Genomic DNA, 12039 nt, shown 5'->3' on the forward strand with positions numbered 1-12039 from the left:
CACCCTCTACCTATTATCCTGTTTTATTTTCTTCATTATATATATCCGTATCTAATGCTATATTAAGTGGCTTGAATTTCCCAATAAAAATCCAAGCTCCATACCCACCGGGAACTTTTCTTTTATTCCCCTCTCTTCTCCTGTCATTCAGAATGTGGTTGACATCATATAGGACAAAAAAAAAAAAAAATGTTGAAGGCATGACCATTTGTAAATTAGCCATTTAGAGAAAATGAAAGCTCAAGAAGAGAAATCTCCCTTCCTGCCATGAAACTATCTGTATGGGTTTTAATGTATTGAAATGAGTTCTTGAGGGACATTAAGGAAGCATAATGAATGTTGAGTTCATTTAAGATGATTTATTAAATGAAAAGGTATAGATTAGGTGCACTCTTTTTATTTCCTTCTTGGATTTACTTGTGATTTTGTTTTCTCAGACCCACCCATCTCCCAGAGAAAAGCCCTATTTATCTTCTTTTATCCTGAAGTCCATTTAAAATGTCTAAGATTATGGTTAAAAAAATAGGGACTTTCTTTCAATTTTTAAAAATTTGTATGGAATTATTTTGGAATAAAACATTAAGTTGAAGTCATTTGTGACATTTCAGTTTAATATTAAAAGAAAGACTTTTTGTCATGGTAAAAACATCCCTTTTAAATGTATCACGTTATGGATATCAAACAGTAAAACACAAGAACATTATGAACGCAAGTTCTGATGAAATAACTCATGATAATCTTTTATCTTTAAGCCATTTTTCTGCATAGGTTTTAAGGCACACATTTAATAGGAATAGAAAACTGTTCACTTAGGAAATTAGAAAAAGACTCCTTTTCAGTATCAGGATACTAAGAATTCTAGTTCTCTATGGATTGCACTATTTGTTGGAAAGTTACATAGAAAAGAGCGTCCCTGCACTGTTCTACCACTGTGAGTATCGGTATTCTTGATGGTATGCCAGAATTTGTTAAAGCTGATTTAGTCCAGGCTGTATTCTGTTTGAGTTCAAGACTGTATCTTCTACTAGTGGAATCTACGTGAAACTTAGTAGATCTGTTTTCTAATTTATTTTTGTAAGGATATACATTTCAAGATATTGATTGCTTAAAAATCTAATAAATGTTTTTCAAACAGAATTTATATTCTGGATTAAAGTAGGTATTACCTGCTGTTGCAACCTATACTACCAGTAAAACTGAAAGTAAGTGACATATCATAGTTCATTTTAATATAGTAGTAATTTACACTTCCATTCTCAGTAAGCTTGTATGTAACAACCACCAAGGACATTTACAATAATGAGAGAGTTAGTGAAATCATATACTAAGAATTATTATTGAAGGGGCTGAAAAGCTTCTTAGCCCCAGTCAGTGATGCATAAAGGAGTTGTCTGCCTGCCTTTTACAATTTCAAAGTGGAATCTTTTAGCTAATGTTTCTTTCATCCTTTTAGGCCTTGCAACCTTCATGCATTTATTTTCTCAAATTTTATGTGAATATAAACTGTATCTCTTCCATAATACATGGCTTTAGTACCATTTGACTTTAGCTTATTTTGTTCTTTCTTTTTCTTTTCTTTTTTCTTTTATTTATTTATTATTATTTTTTCTAATGGCAAAGAACCTTCAAAAGCAGCAAGCATCCCTTGATTATTTCTAGCTATCCTTGCAGATTTCTCTGGTCACACATTGAGAAAACCCCATAATTACAGGATATTTATGACAGCAGCACTGCTATTTCAAGGAATTACATTATAGTTCACACTAAAAATAAAAGGGCAACACATTTTACATGCTGGTAGCTGGTTTCCCTTGATAGATGCACTTGCTTTTTCTATAGACTTAAATTTATCCTTCACCATCTGCTCCTCAAGTATTCCAGAAAAATACAATATTGCATCTGAATTCCCTTGAAAGTAAGTTATTCTTCCTCCCTATAGATTTCCATGTCGGGTTCATAGTCTTACCTGCATACAAATGCCCGATATTTGGGGAGCTCTCGTAATTTTGTACTTCAATTTAGAGAAAACTCAGGAGGGCACCTAGTCAGTCACTCCGGTAATGGCTGGGCACGATTGACAAGATGACGGAGGCATTGTGGCTTGTAAAATGTAAATGGTGGCTTGTAAAAAAGTTATTGCTGAAGCAGCTATATGGTTTTTATTTGTTTTTCTTTATTCATTTATTCAGTCTTTCAACAAAAATCCATTAAAATAGTTTTTCTTAAAACCCTTTGGAAAGAATTGTACAAATCCAACTTACATACAATAAGTCAGCGTGTTTGTTGCCATCATTTGCAGGAGGCTTACAGGACACCTATACCCTCTCTACCTAATGCAGTTTCCCAGTCCAGGTGGTACAAACTAAAACATTGGTCCTTTGGTTTCTTTTAGAAGAGTCCTTTAAGAAAAAGCCAAACCCATAAGTAGCTATGTTAATTCTTTTTATGTGAGGAATTTCCTAAACAATAGGGCTTCAGGGCAGGCATAAGGTCCTTATCCTTGGAAAGGAGGAGAGAGGCAGGAGAATTAGATTCTGAATACTGGGAGCGCTGGACCTTGTATGTAGTCTACAGTCAATAGACATTTGTTGAGTGAATATGAGAGGTAAACAAAAAACTGTTAAGATAAATCTGCCCTATTATAAGATATCGCCCTGAGGTAGTCTTTTTTCTAGGCATTCTCATTTTTACTTTGACTTTCAAATTCAACTGAAGTCCTACTTCTTTTCAGTCACTGGACTCTATCTTAAGACAGGGAAAGAAGATGCTTCATCTGCATTTGATATTGATAACCTCCCAGGGGTCTCAAAGCAGTATCATACCAATCTTGATGTGAAAACAACTAAGGAATTTCCTGTGTATAATTAATTAGTCCTAAAACACTTCCACATTAAAAAATTAACCAGAGTCTACTAAAAAGTTTGCAGACACTTAGAAATGGTGCAGTTTGTGTCTCAAATTGGTGAATGGCTGAGCAGGTGAAGGAGTTTGCATTTGACCTGATTATCTAGGGATCAGATGAACCTGTTAAACTTCCCTGATTGTTCATTTGTGAAATAGTAAGTTCAGAATTGATGTCGCTGGAGTCACCTTTCTCACTCTGTGACTCTGACTGCAGCTCTCTTCTCCGTGGGCATAGAACAGGCAAGTGTTCAGAGGCAGAAGAGAGGAAGGACTCAAAAGCTCCCCACTGTGACTTTTGGCCTAAAGTCATGTGAGAAGGGTTCCAACAAGTGACCCTGATTGTTGACCTCACTTCCTTGCAAGTACATCACAGAGAGAATCGTACTTTACCAAGGGCATTGTTTTAGTTGAGAACAATTGCCATATTTGGCACTTAGTGTTTTTCTTTTCTTTGCTTATTTTTGTATAGCAAATTGGAAAAAAGCCCCACAGTTTTATTTTCGCATTATTTTCTCAAAGGATCTGTTTAGAATTATAATTTTAAGGCTGAATGAGACCTCCAAAGCAAGCTAGTCTTTTTCTAATACATAAATCCCTTCTTGCAGCATCCACTAAAATGATGTATCAGCTCAGGTACTTTAAATGACTTGGAACTTACTGCCTCATCAAACATCTCATTCCACTTTAGCAGCTTTGAATGTAAGAAAGTTTTTTTTTTTTTTTTTTCTTGAGTTGAAATCTGTGTCCCTCACCCCTCTGTAACCTGAACTCATTAGTCCTAATTTTGCTTTCTGGAAGTACACAGAAAAAATAAGCTCTCATCTTCTTGATAGCCTCTTACATATATTAAACTATCTACTATATACTCACAGGGTCCTTTTGAAATAATCATTCCAAGTTTATTCAACCATTTTTTCTTTTAGAATTCACAGATATGCAAGTTTTTAAGAAATAGAAGGAATTTTAGAAATCATCTGGTCTGTTTTTTTCTACAAAGACACTTCTATCAGATACTAATGCTGGAGAGGATAAGAGTACAAAGTGCACAGTAAGATCTAGGCCTTTCGTTCAGTCTCATTATCCTTGTGATTCCAGAACTTAGGACTCCTCTTCCTGGAGTTCTGTGAAGGGAGCCCCAGGTTAAATCTGGTGGCTCTTTTTTTAAAATCTTTCTTTCCTCAAAGATTTTATCAAAGAAGCCTTATTACTTTTATTTTAGAGACACTGACATAGTAAGAATTTTAATCTAAACTTGGCCTGAAATACGAGGTTTCAAATACTTTCAGACTTTTCAAAGGGCAGCTGCTATGTATGGACTGAATTGTGTCCCCTCAAATTTATATATTGAAGCTGTCACACCCAATGTGATAATATGAGTACTTAAAGATGGGGGCTTTGGGAGGTAAGAAGGTTGAGAGGTTGAGAAGATGTCATGAGAGTAGGCTTCATGGTGTGATCATTGCCCTTTATTACAAGAGACACCAAAGAACATTTGTTCTCTCATATTCTTTCTCTCTCTCTTTTTTTTTCCTCTCTCTCTTTTTCTCTTTTTTCTCCTCCCCCTCCTCCTTCTTCATCTTTCCCACTATCTCTTTCTCTCTCTCTCTCTCATCGTGTGAGAACAACTAGAAACTGACCATGCTGACCTGGCATCCTGATCTAGGACTTCAAGCCTCCAGAACTATAAGAGTGTAAACTTTTGTGGTTTAAGCCACTATAGTATTTTTTTTATGGAAACCTGAGCCGACTGAAATAGCAGCTTTGGTCTAGGCCAGTTGCTCTCAGGCAAAGGCGATTTGGCAATATCTGAACCCATTTTTGATTATCACAATTTGGCAATGCTACTAGGATCTAGTGGGGAGGAGCAAGGGATGCTGCTAAACGTTCTATAATGCATGGGAGCGGTACCCACAACAAAGAATTGTTTGCCCCAAAATGTCAATAGTAGTGGGGTTGAGAAACTCTGGACTTGGTTACCAGTCGGGGTACCTCCATGGAAAGTTTGTTATTCATCACCATTTGTTATTCATCTTTTAAGTGCAGCATATGAAACACTGTCATAAGAGGAATTGCCTTTCTAAAATAAAGGAGGCTAGATGATTTTTCTCTTTTCACCAACTCTGTAGCAGTTTATTATGATCTCAAAATAGATATCTTGTTCTTATTTCAACAGGATCTTTGTCGTCCTGTGAATTAGGTTGATTATCTAATGTCTCAAATAATTGCAGATAACAGGACCTTTAACCCTGAAGCTGTCTTTCAGATACTGCTTGTATAAGTCAGGGTTACCCAGAAACAGAACCAATAGGATGTGTAGATATAAATATAGATGTATAAAAAGTGATTTATTTTAAAGGAATTAGCTCACACAGTTACGGAGGCTAGCAAGTCCAAAATCTGTAGGCTAGGCGAGCAGGCTGGAGATCCAGCCGAAAGCAGTTACAGTTTAAGTCCAGAGGCCATCAAGCTGCGGAATTCCTTCTTGCTTCTCACTGAGGGGGAGGTACAGTCTTTTGTTCTATTCAGGCCTTCGACTGGCTACCCACATTGTGGAGACCAATCTGCTTTACTCAAAGCCTACCAATTTTAATGTAAATCTTATCCAAATCACCCTTACAGAATTATCCAGGATAATGTTTGATTAAATATCTGTCCCTGTGGCCTAGCCAAGTTGACACAAAAAATTAACAATCACAGTGCCTCTTTCCTAGTTGTGTTGTACCCCGTCCTGTGCTCACTCTGGACCTCTTTAAAAGTGTGTAGAAGAGGCAGTGACGCATAAGATGGTGACAGTCTCTACAAAGAACTTACTTTCCAACCGCTGTGGTGGCTTGTGATTTAACCCTTGTAGAGGTAGATGGCAAGTGCCAGTTTGTAGTTGAAAGTCCATTTGGTACCTGATTCCATGTTTTATTTTGCATTTATTTCTGACCTGCCTTTGTTCTCATGCTGGAGAAGACAACAAGGCTCGCCTGTGCTGGGGGAGGGGGGTCTCACCGAGGCCAAAAGGTTCACCTCAGCCTGTAGATAACCCCAAGGACTCTCTGACCCTTGACCTGAGATCCAGTGGACTTCCTTCAGTGAGCAGTGATTTGGGTAGGAGATTTCTAGGAGTGGAAAGTGTAAAAATCACCTTTTACTTGTGCCCTCATGAGTAATAATGTTTCACTTTATTCCCTTACAGAGGTTTGATTTTATTGGCTAAGATGGTGTTAATGTTTTCCTCAACTTGACTGAACTTTAGGGAGGTGTTGTCCTCTCTATATTCCTCTGACCTGCCTTTTCTTAGAGCATTTACTTCAGAAAATTTGCAGTTGTAAGTTATTTCTCTGCCACATTGAAGTGTATGCTAAGTAAAATGAGTCAGACACAGAAAGATAAATACAAAACAATTCTTATCTCATGAGAAATCTAAAATAGTCAAGCTCATAAAGTAGAAAGTAGAACGGGGAGGTTGGTATACCTAACTTTTGTACATAATTTATATTTGATGTTTTAGATGATATAATTCCAAATCTTTATCTGAATTAAAAGAAAAATACAGAAAAAATATATCAGGGATAGAAAGAATGATCAAAATGTCAGCTGATTTTCTGGTATCACCCTCTTAGACGGGCTAGTTATGATTCTCAACCTTGGAGAAGTGGCCCTCTGTGGGAGATGTCCCCTGCATCCCAGCAGTACACTCCTCTTTTGTCACCCAAGGGGCAGGGTCGAGCTGGTCCCAATGTAGAATTTGGCCTGTGCTTTTGGATTCCTTCCACAGGCTTGGGGCTGTTTTTTTCTTACTTCTGGTATCTGCCCCCTGGTGGATGAGGCTGGGCTAGAGGCTTATGCAGGTTTCCTGGCAGGAGGGGTTGATGTCTGCCCACTGCTGGATAAAGCTTGGCCTGGACCTCTGGTGGGTAAGGCCCTGCCTAGAGGCGTTTTCGGCTCAGAAAGTGTGCTGATGGGTGAGGCTGTGTTTCCACCCACTATGTTGTTTGGCCTGAGGGTTCCCAGCCCTTACTAAAGCCTACAGGCTGTTGGGTGGGGCTGGGTCTTGGGTGTTATTAATCCAATCAAGTTGTCAGCCTCCAGGGAAGCTCATGTAGATGAACACTCCCAGAATGTCCGTCACCAGCTTCTATGTCCCCTGGGTGAGCTGCAGCAGTCCCCTAACTCCCCAGGAGAACTTCCAAAACCAGCAGGCAGGTCTGGCCCAGGTTCCTATGCAGTCACTGTCTCTGCCCCTGGACCTGGTGCACTCAAGATCCCGTGCACGCTTCCCAAGAGAATTAAGTCTCTGTCTCTCCCAGTCCTGTGAGGCTCCTGAAGTTAAGCCCCACTTGCCTTCAAAACCAGATGTCCTGGGGTCTTCTCCTCCCTACTGTTGGAACCCTGGTCTGGGGAGCCTGACATGGGGCTCAGAACTCTCACTCCTGTGGGAGCGCCTCTGTGACTTAATTGTTCTTCAGCTTTTAGGTTGCTCACCCAGAGGGCATGGGGTCCGACTATATTGTGAGCCCACCCCTCCTACCTTCCTGTTGTGGTTCTGTCTCAATGTTTCCGGTTGAAGCAGATACTTTTTGCTAGACTCCAGTCTATTTTCTCGATGGCTGTTCAGAAGTCGGTTGTGGTTTTGTTGTAGTTGCAAGGAGAGGTGAGTTCTTGGGCCTACTACTCTGCCATCTTGATTCAATCTCTAGTATCACCCTCTTAGAGACAGGGCTTAGTTCCATGGTCAAATGGCCCTACAGCTCTCTTACTTTACTTATAAGGTATGGAATAAGACATCTAAGGGAAGACTTATATGTCTAATATATAACGTATGTGATCCCATTCCAAGCAATTGAAGTTTTTTAAATGGCTGTAATATAACCCTAATGAATTAGTACCCAAGTCATCGCTCTTATCCCCTGGAATTCTCTAAAACTAAATGTATTGCTTTTCTATTCTTGTCAAACATTTTTGTCAAAAGTTATACACTTCAAGAGCTTATCTCCTTCGGTTTATTTTAAATGCGGTGAAAAAAATCAGTGGTTTCCGAGTTAGTTGTCTATTAGAATCAGCTAAGGAGATTTTAAAAATGCTGACTTGGGGGCTTCTTTGTAACTGTGGACAGTAGCAGCTGCAGAGCTACCCAATTCCCTATATTTTCTTCCCAAATTGCAAAAAACATTTCATATGTGTTCAAACATTCACAATTACATAGCAAATTTTTCTGGTTGGATATATGTTCTAAACAACTGTGTTCCTTAGAACAACACACACACACACCCCACCTACAAGAGTAGGAACATTTTTTAATGGTTACTCAAATTCCCATTTTATGAGAAAAAAAATTGTTGGTTATATATAGAAAGTTCACTTCCTTTCAATCCTTTGTGTTCTTGAGGTGTGGTATTTGTATAGTGGTCTGAAATTTTAAGTGTACAATACAGCGAGCTCGACAAGTAGCGCCCATGTAACGCAAACTCTTAATGAAGATAGAGCGTTTTCATTACCGCACACACACACACAAATCCCTTACCCCTGAGGCTGCTGTTGTTCTGGATTTTTTTTCACCATGGATTAGATTTGCCTGTTCCAGAACTTCATAAAAATGGAATCATACAATATATACTCTTTTTTGTTTGCTTTTGCTCAGCATAAATTTGATATTCATCTATATTATGTCATATAACACTAATCCTTCCCTTTTTATTTTTGGATACTATTCTATTTTTAGAATATAACTCAATTTTTAGTATCCATTCTCCTTTTGATGGGCATTTGAGTTATATCCATCTTGGGGCTATTATGAACAGCCTCGATAGACATTCAGATGTAAGTTTGTTGTTTGTCTTTATGGACAATTAATTTTTATTTTTCTTGAGTGTGGAGTTTTTGGGTCATATTGTAAGTGTATATTTAAGATGACAAGAAACTGCTAAACATGTTGCCAAAGTGGTTTTACTGTTTTTATATTCTTGTCATCATTATATCAGAGTTCCAACTGCTGCACATTTTTGCCAAAATATCTAACTGGCAGTCATTTTAAATTTAGCGTTTCTTTCTGGTGTGTACTGGTATCACACTGTGGTTTAATTAGCATTTCCCTGATAACTAAAGATATTATGCATCTTTATGTGTTTCTTAACTATTCATGTGTCTTTTGAAATGTCTTATTTAATTCTTTCCCGTTTTAATTTTTTTTTTTATTATTGTTGTAGGAGTACTTTGTATATTTGTGACTCAAGTTCTTTGTCAGGTATATTTTTTCTAAATGTTTTCCTCCCAGGTGATTTACACATTTATGTTCTTATTTTTTCTCTAGGTCGTGTTAAAAGTTCAGACTTACTCAGAATCATGTAACAGAACTCTACTTGAACTCTCTGAAGCAAAAGAAGGTGAGTTTGGGGGATTTACTGTAGAAATATAACAATATATTACAAACTAAAAAAAAGAGAGATACTATCAGGCCTCAGGAAAGAACTAGAACAATAGACTGTATGCCAAATGGTTAACTGTTTCCTGTTTCTGTCATCACATCTCTGACTAATTCTCTTTTTCTGCCTCCTTCTTCTGTTTATAAGAATCATTGTGATTACCTTGGGCATATCGACATATGCTAGGGTAACGTTTTTGACTTAAAGTTAGTTGGTTACACCCTTAATTCTACCTGCAAACCCAATTCCCTTTTGCTGTATAACATAACATGTTCATTCACGTGTTCCAGGAATTAAGATATGGGCATCTTTGCGGGAGTCATTCTGCATATCACAAATGAATTTCTCTTCTCTAAGACGAGAGTGCTAATAATTAAATGCCTCAAAGTATGTAGTTGATTATAGTAATATCTATATTCAGTCTTAATGAATTTTCATACTGCCTTTGGGTAAAGGCAGATTTATATAGAGAGATATATACTGCATAGTGTGTAGGCTGATTCAAAAGGTAAGAGGAAAGGCCACGAGGTGTGAGGGTTGGGTGCTCAGATTAGAGTAAAAGTAGGTACATACTCCATAGACAGTGTTGGCCATCTCCAAAGAGGAGGGAGAGAGAAAGGTGGCCAAATTATTTTTAAAAGATGGCATAGATAATAACTGCCCAAAGGAGGCAGGATTTGAGCCCAAGTTAGGTTAACTCTTGTGTTCACAGTCTAGTAATTATATTAGACTCTTCTACAGCAAGATAGTTCAGATTCATTTGGTTCATTTTATGAAGTACTTGAGAAATTAAAATTCCAGAAAGTATTTAAATAAAATGAAACTAGAAGTAGTGGTATAAGACATATGTGTGTGGGGGGGCATAAATTGGCTGTCCTGTGACTGAGGTACACCTCTTTGGGAAGCGCTAGTCTATGCAGTGGGGAAATATGGCTGCTGCTGTTGCATCTGGACTCTGGCAAGGTCTTCCGCCCTTGAAATTTCTCCTATAAGAAGCAAAGCCTGTGAAGATAGAGAAAGTTGAAAATGTAAATCAGCTGGGAGGGAGAAAATGTCCATGTTCTAGAATAGAAATGCCTCCTTCCAAAGCTCTTCTGACAGCTACTGTGGAAAGCCTCAGGTGGGACTCAGGGTCCTGTTTAGGAGCTGGAAGGGAATCCCTTGCAGGGAATACAAAGGTGAGGAAAGGTAAGGTCAACAAAACTCAAGGAAAATGTCACAGTTTTACATTTTTTGTTGTTGTTGTACTTATATATCTGTTTTTTCTAATGGATCATTTAAAATCTTGTGCCTTTTAAAAATGGTAAAAGAGGAAGTGTGCCTTTTATTTAGCATGGATATAAAATATTTGATATTGTTTATTCAATGTAAAACAGTTTTCAAATTCTTCAAGCTGTATGAACAACATCTATTGAAACCTTTTGCATTAATTTCCTTCCATGGGCCCCTTCATCCTCCAACCTAGAAATAAACAGCCTTATCTCCTAGTTCCTTAACGTTTTGCCAGAATATACTACATTTTTCTTCATATATTGATCATCTGTTGAAAATAATGGGAACATCCCCATGGTTTTCCCTTCAAGGGTGTGAGAAAAAATAGCTGTAATTTTTCTTAATTGATTACTTGGAGCAATGATACTAATTCACTGAAAATGGCACTTGCTGCTTCAAAATGATGTCATTAATGGGAAAGGAGCTGCCCCGGCCCCCTCCACCGTGTTCCCCATCACTGTCATCACCACGTAAATACAGCCCTTTGTCCCAAGTGCCCTGTGTCTCTCCTATGCCCACTCTGGCGCCAACACAACATTCTGAGCCTACTTTCTTGAGTTCATTCTCAGTAAGTCTTCAGACTAAAAAATTATATTATGAGTCCAGGTATGATGTTGGTTTTGTCAAATAGTTGTGCTTTAACCATAACTTTGAAAGCAGCTTTTAAAAAGGTGGCAATTATTGAATTATTGAAAATGTATGCATTCCTACAAAATTATATTTAAGTAAGTTAATTTCAGATCTTTGTTTTAGAAATTCTGTATTATAAATACAGAGATATCCAAGTCCTAAAATTTCATCACAGGACAAATGAATGTTCCATTAATGATTTGGAAATCTTACACTTTTATAAAGTCATAAAGATAAAATTTCTCTGACCTATGCCCAATGATATAAAAATCGAGCAATAATTTAGAAGATAATACTCTTTGATTCTTAATCAAAAATTTCCTCCTTGTGGAGCAAGAATGTAAAAGCAATTATGAAATCTAGTTTTCAACAGTCCACTGTTATTTCATCTAGACTTGTATTTATTATAGGTAATTTTCATATGATGCATATATCTTAGCTCCATCTTTAAATCTGTACAACTCAAGATAACCCTTTATATTGACACTACAGGATCATATATCTTTTATTCACATTTTCTTAAGCTTCTTAATTACAGTGTATTCACTGTAATGTAAAGAAGTTTTCTCATCTTAAGCTTTTAGGAAAAAAATATGACATACAGAAGATATATTCACTTTATTGTAGTTACTCATCACTACCATATGTGGCTTCTGGGGTCACTTTGGTAGTTCATGGTGCATTTTTCCACATCATTTTATATTATGAGGAAGAATGTGCACAGATGTGCATCCATTCCAAAAACTAATTCATAATCCACAGATTATAGGAGGAGGCTGAATTGAAATTAAAATTTCTTATAGAATACAGATGCAGATTTCTT

General features: G+C 37.4%; 1 long non-coding RNA gene across 1 annotated transcript in view; it reads left to right on the forward strand.

Annotated features, from left to right (window-relative positions):
• Window positions 1–12039, forward strand: part of LOC116668992 — a 294519-nt gene that overhangs the window by 223844 nt on the left and 58636 nt on the right. Inside the window, exon 3 of the long non-coding RNA XR_004326343.1 lies at window positions 9203–9275. This is a non-coding gene — a long non-coding RNA (uncharacterized LOC116668992). The remainder of the gene's footprint in view (window positions 1–9202; window positions 9276–12039) is intronic.

The sequence above is a fragment of the Camelus ferus genome, chromosome 15 (genome assembly GCF_009834535.1).
Source record: "Camelus ferus isolate YT-003-E chromosome 15, BCGSAC_Cfer_1.0, whole genome shotgun sequence".
NCBI lineage: Eukaryota > Metazoa > Chordata > Mammalia > Artiodactyla > Camelidae > Camelus > Camelus ferus.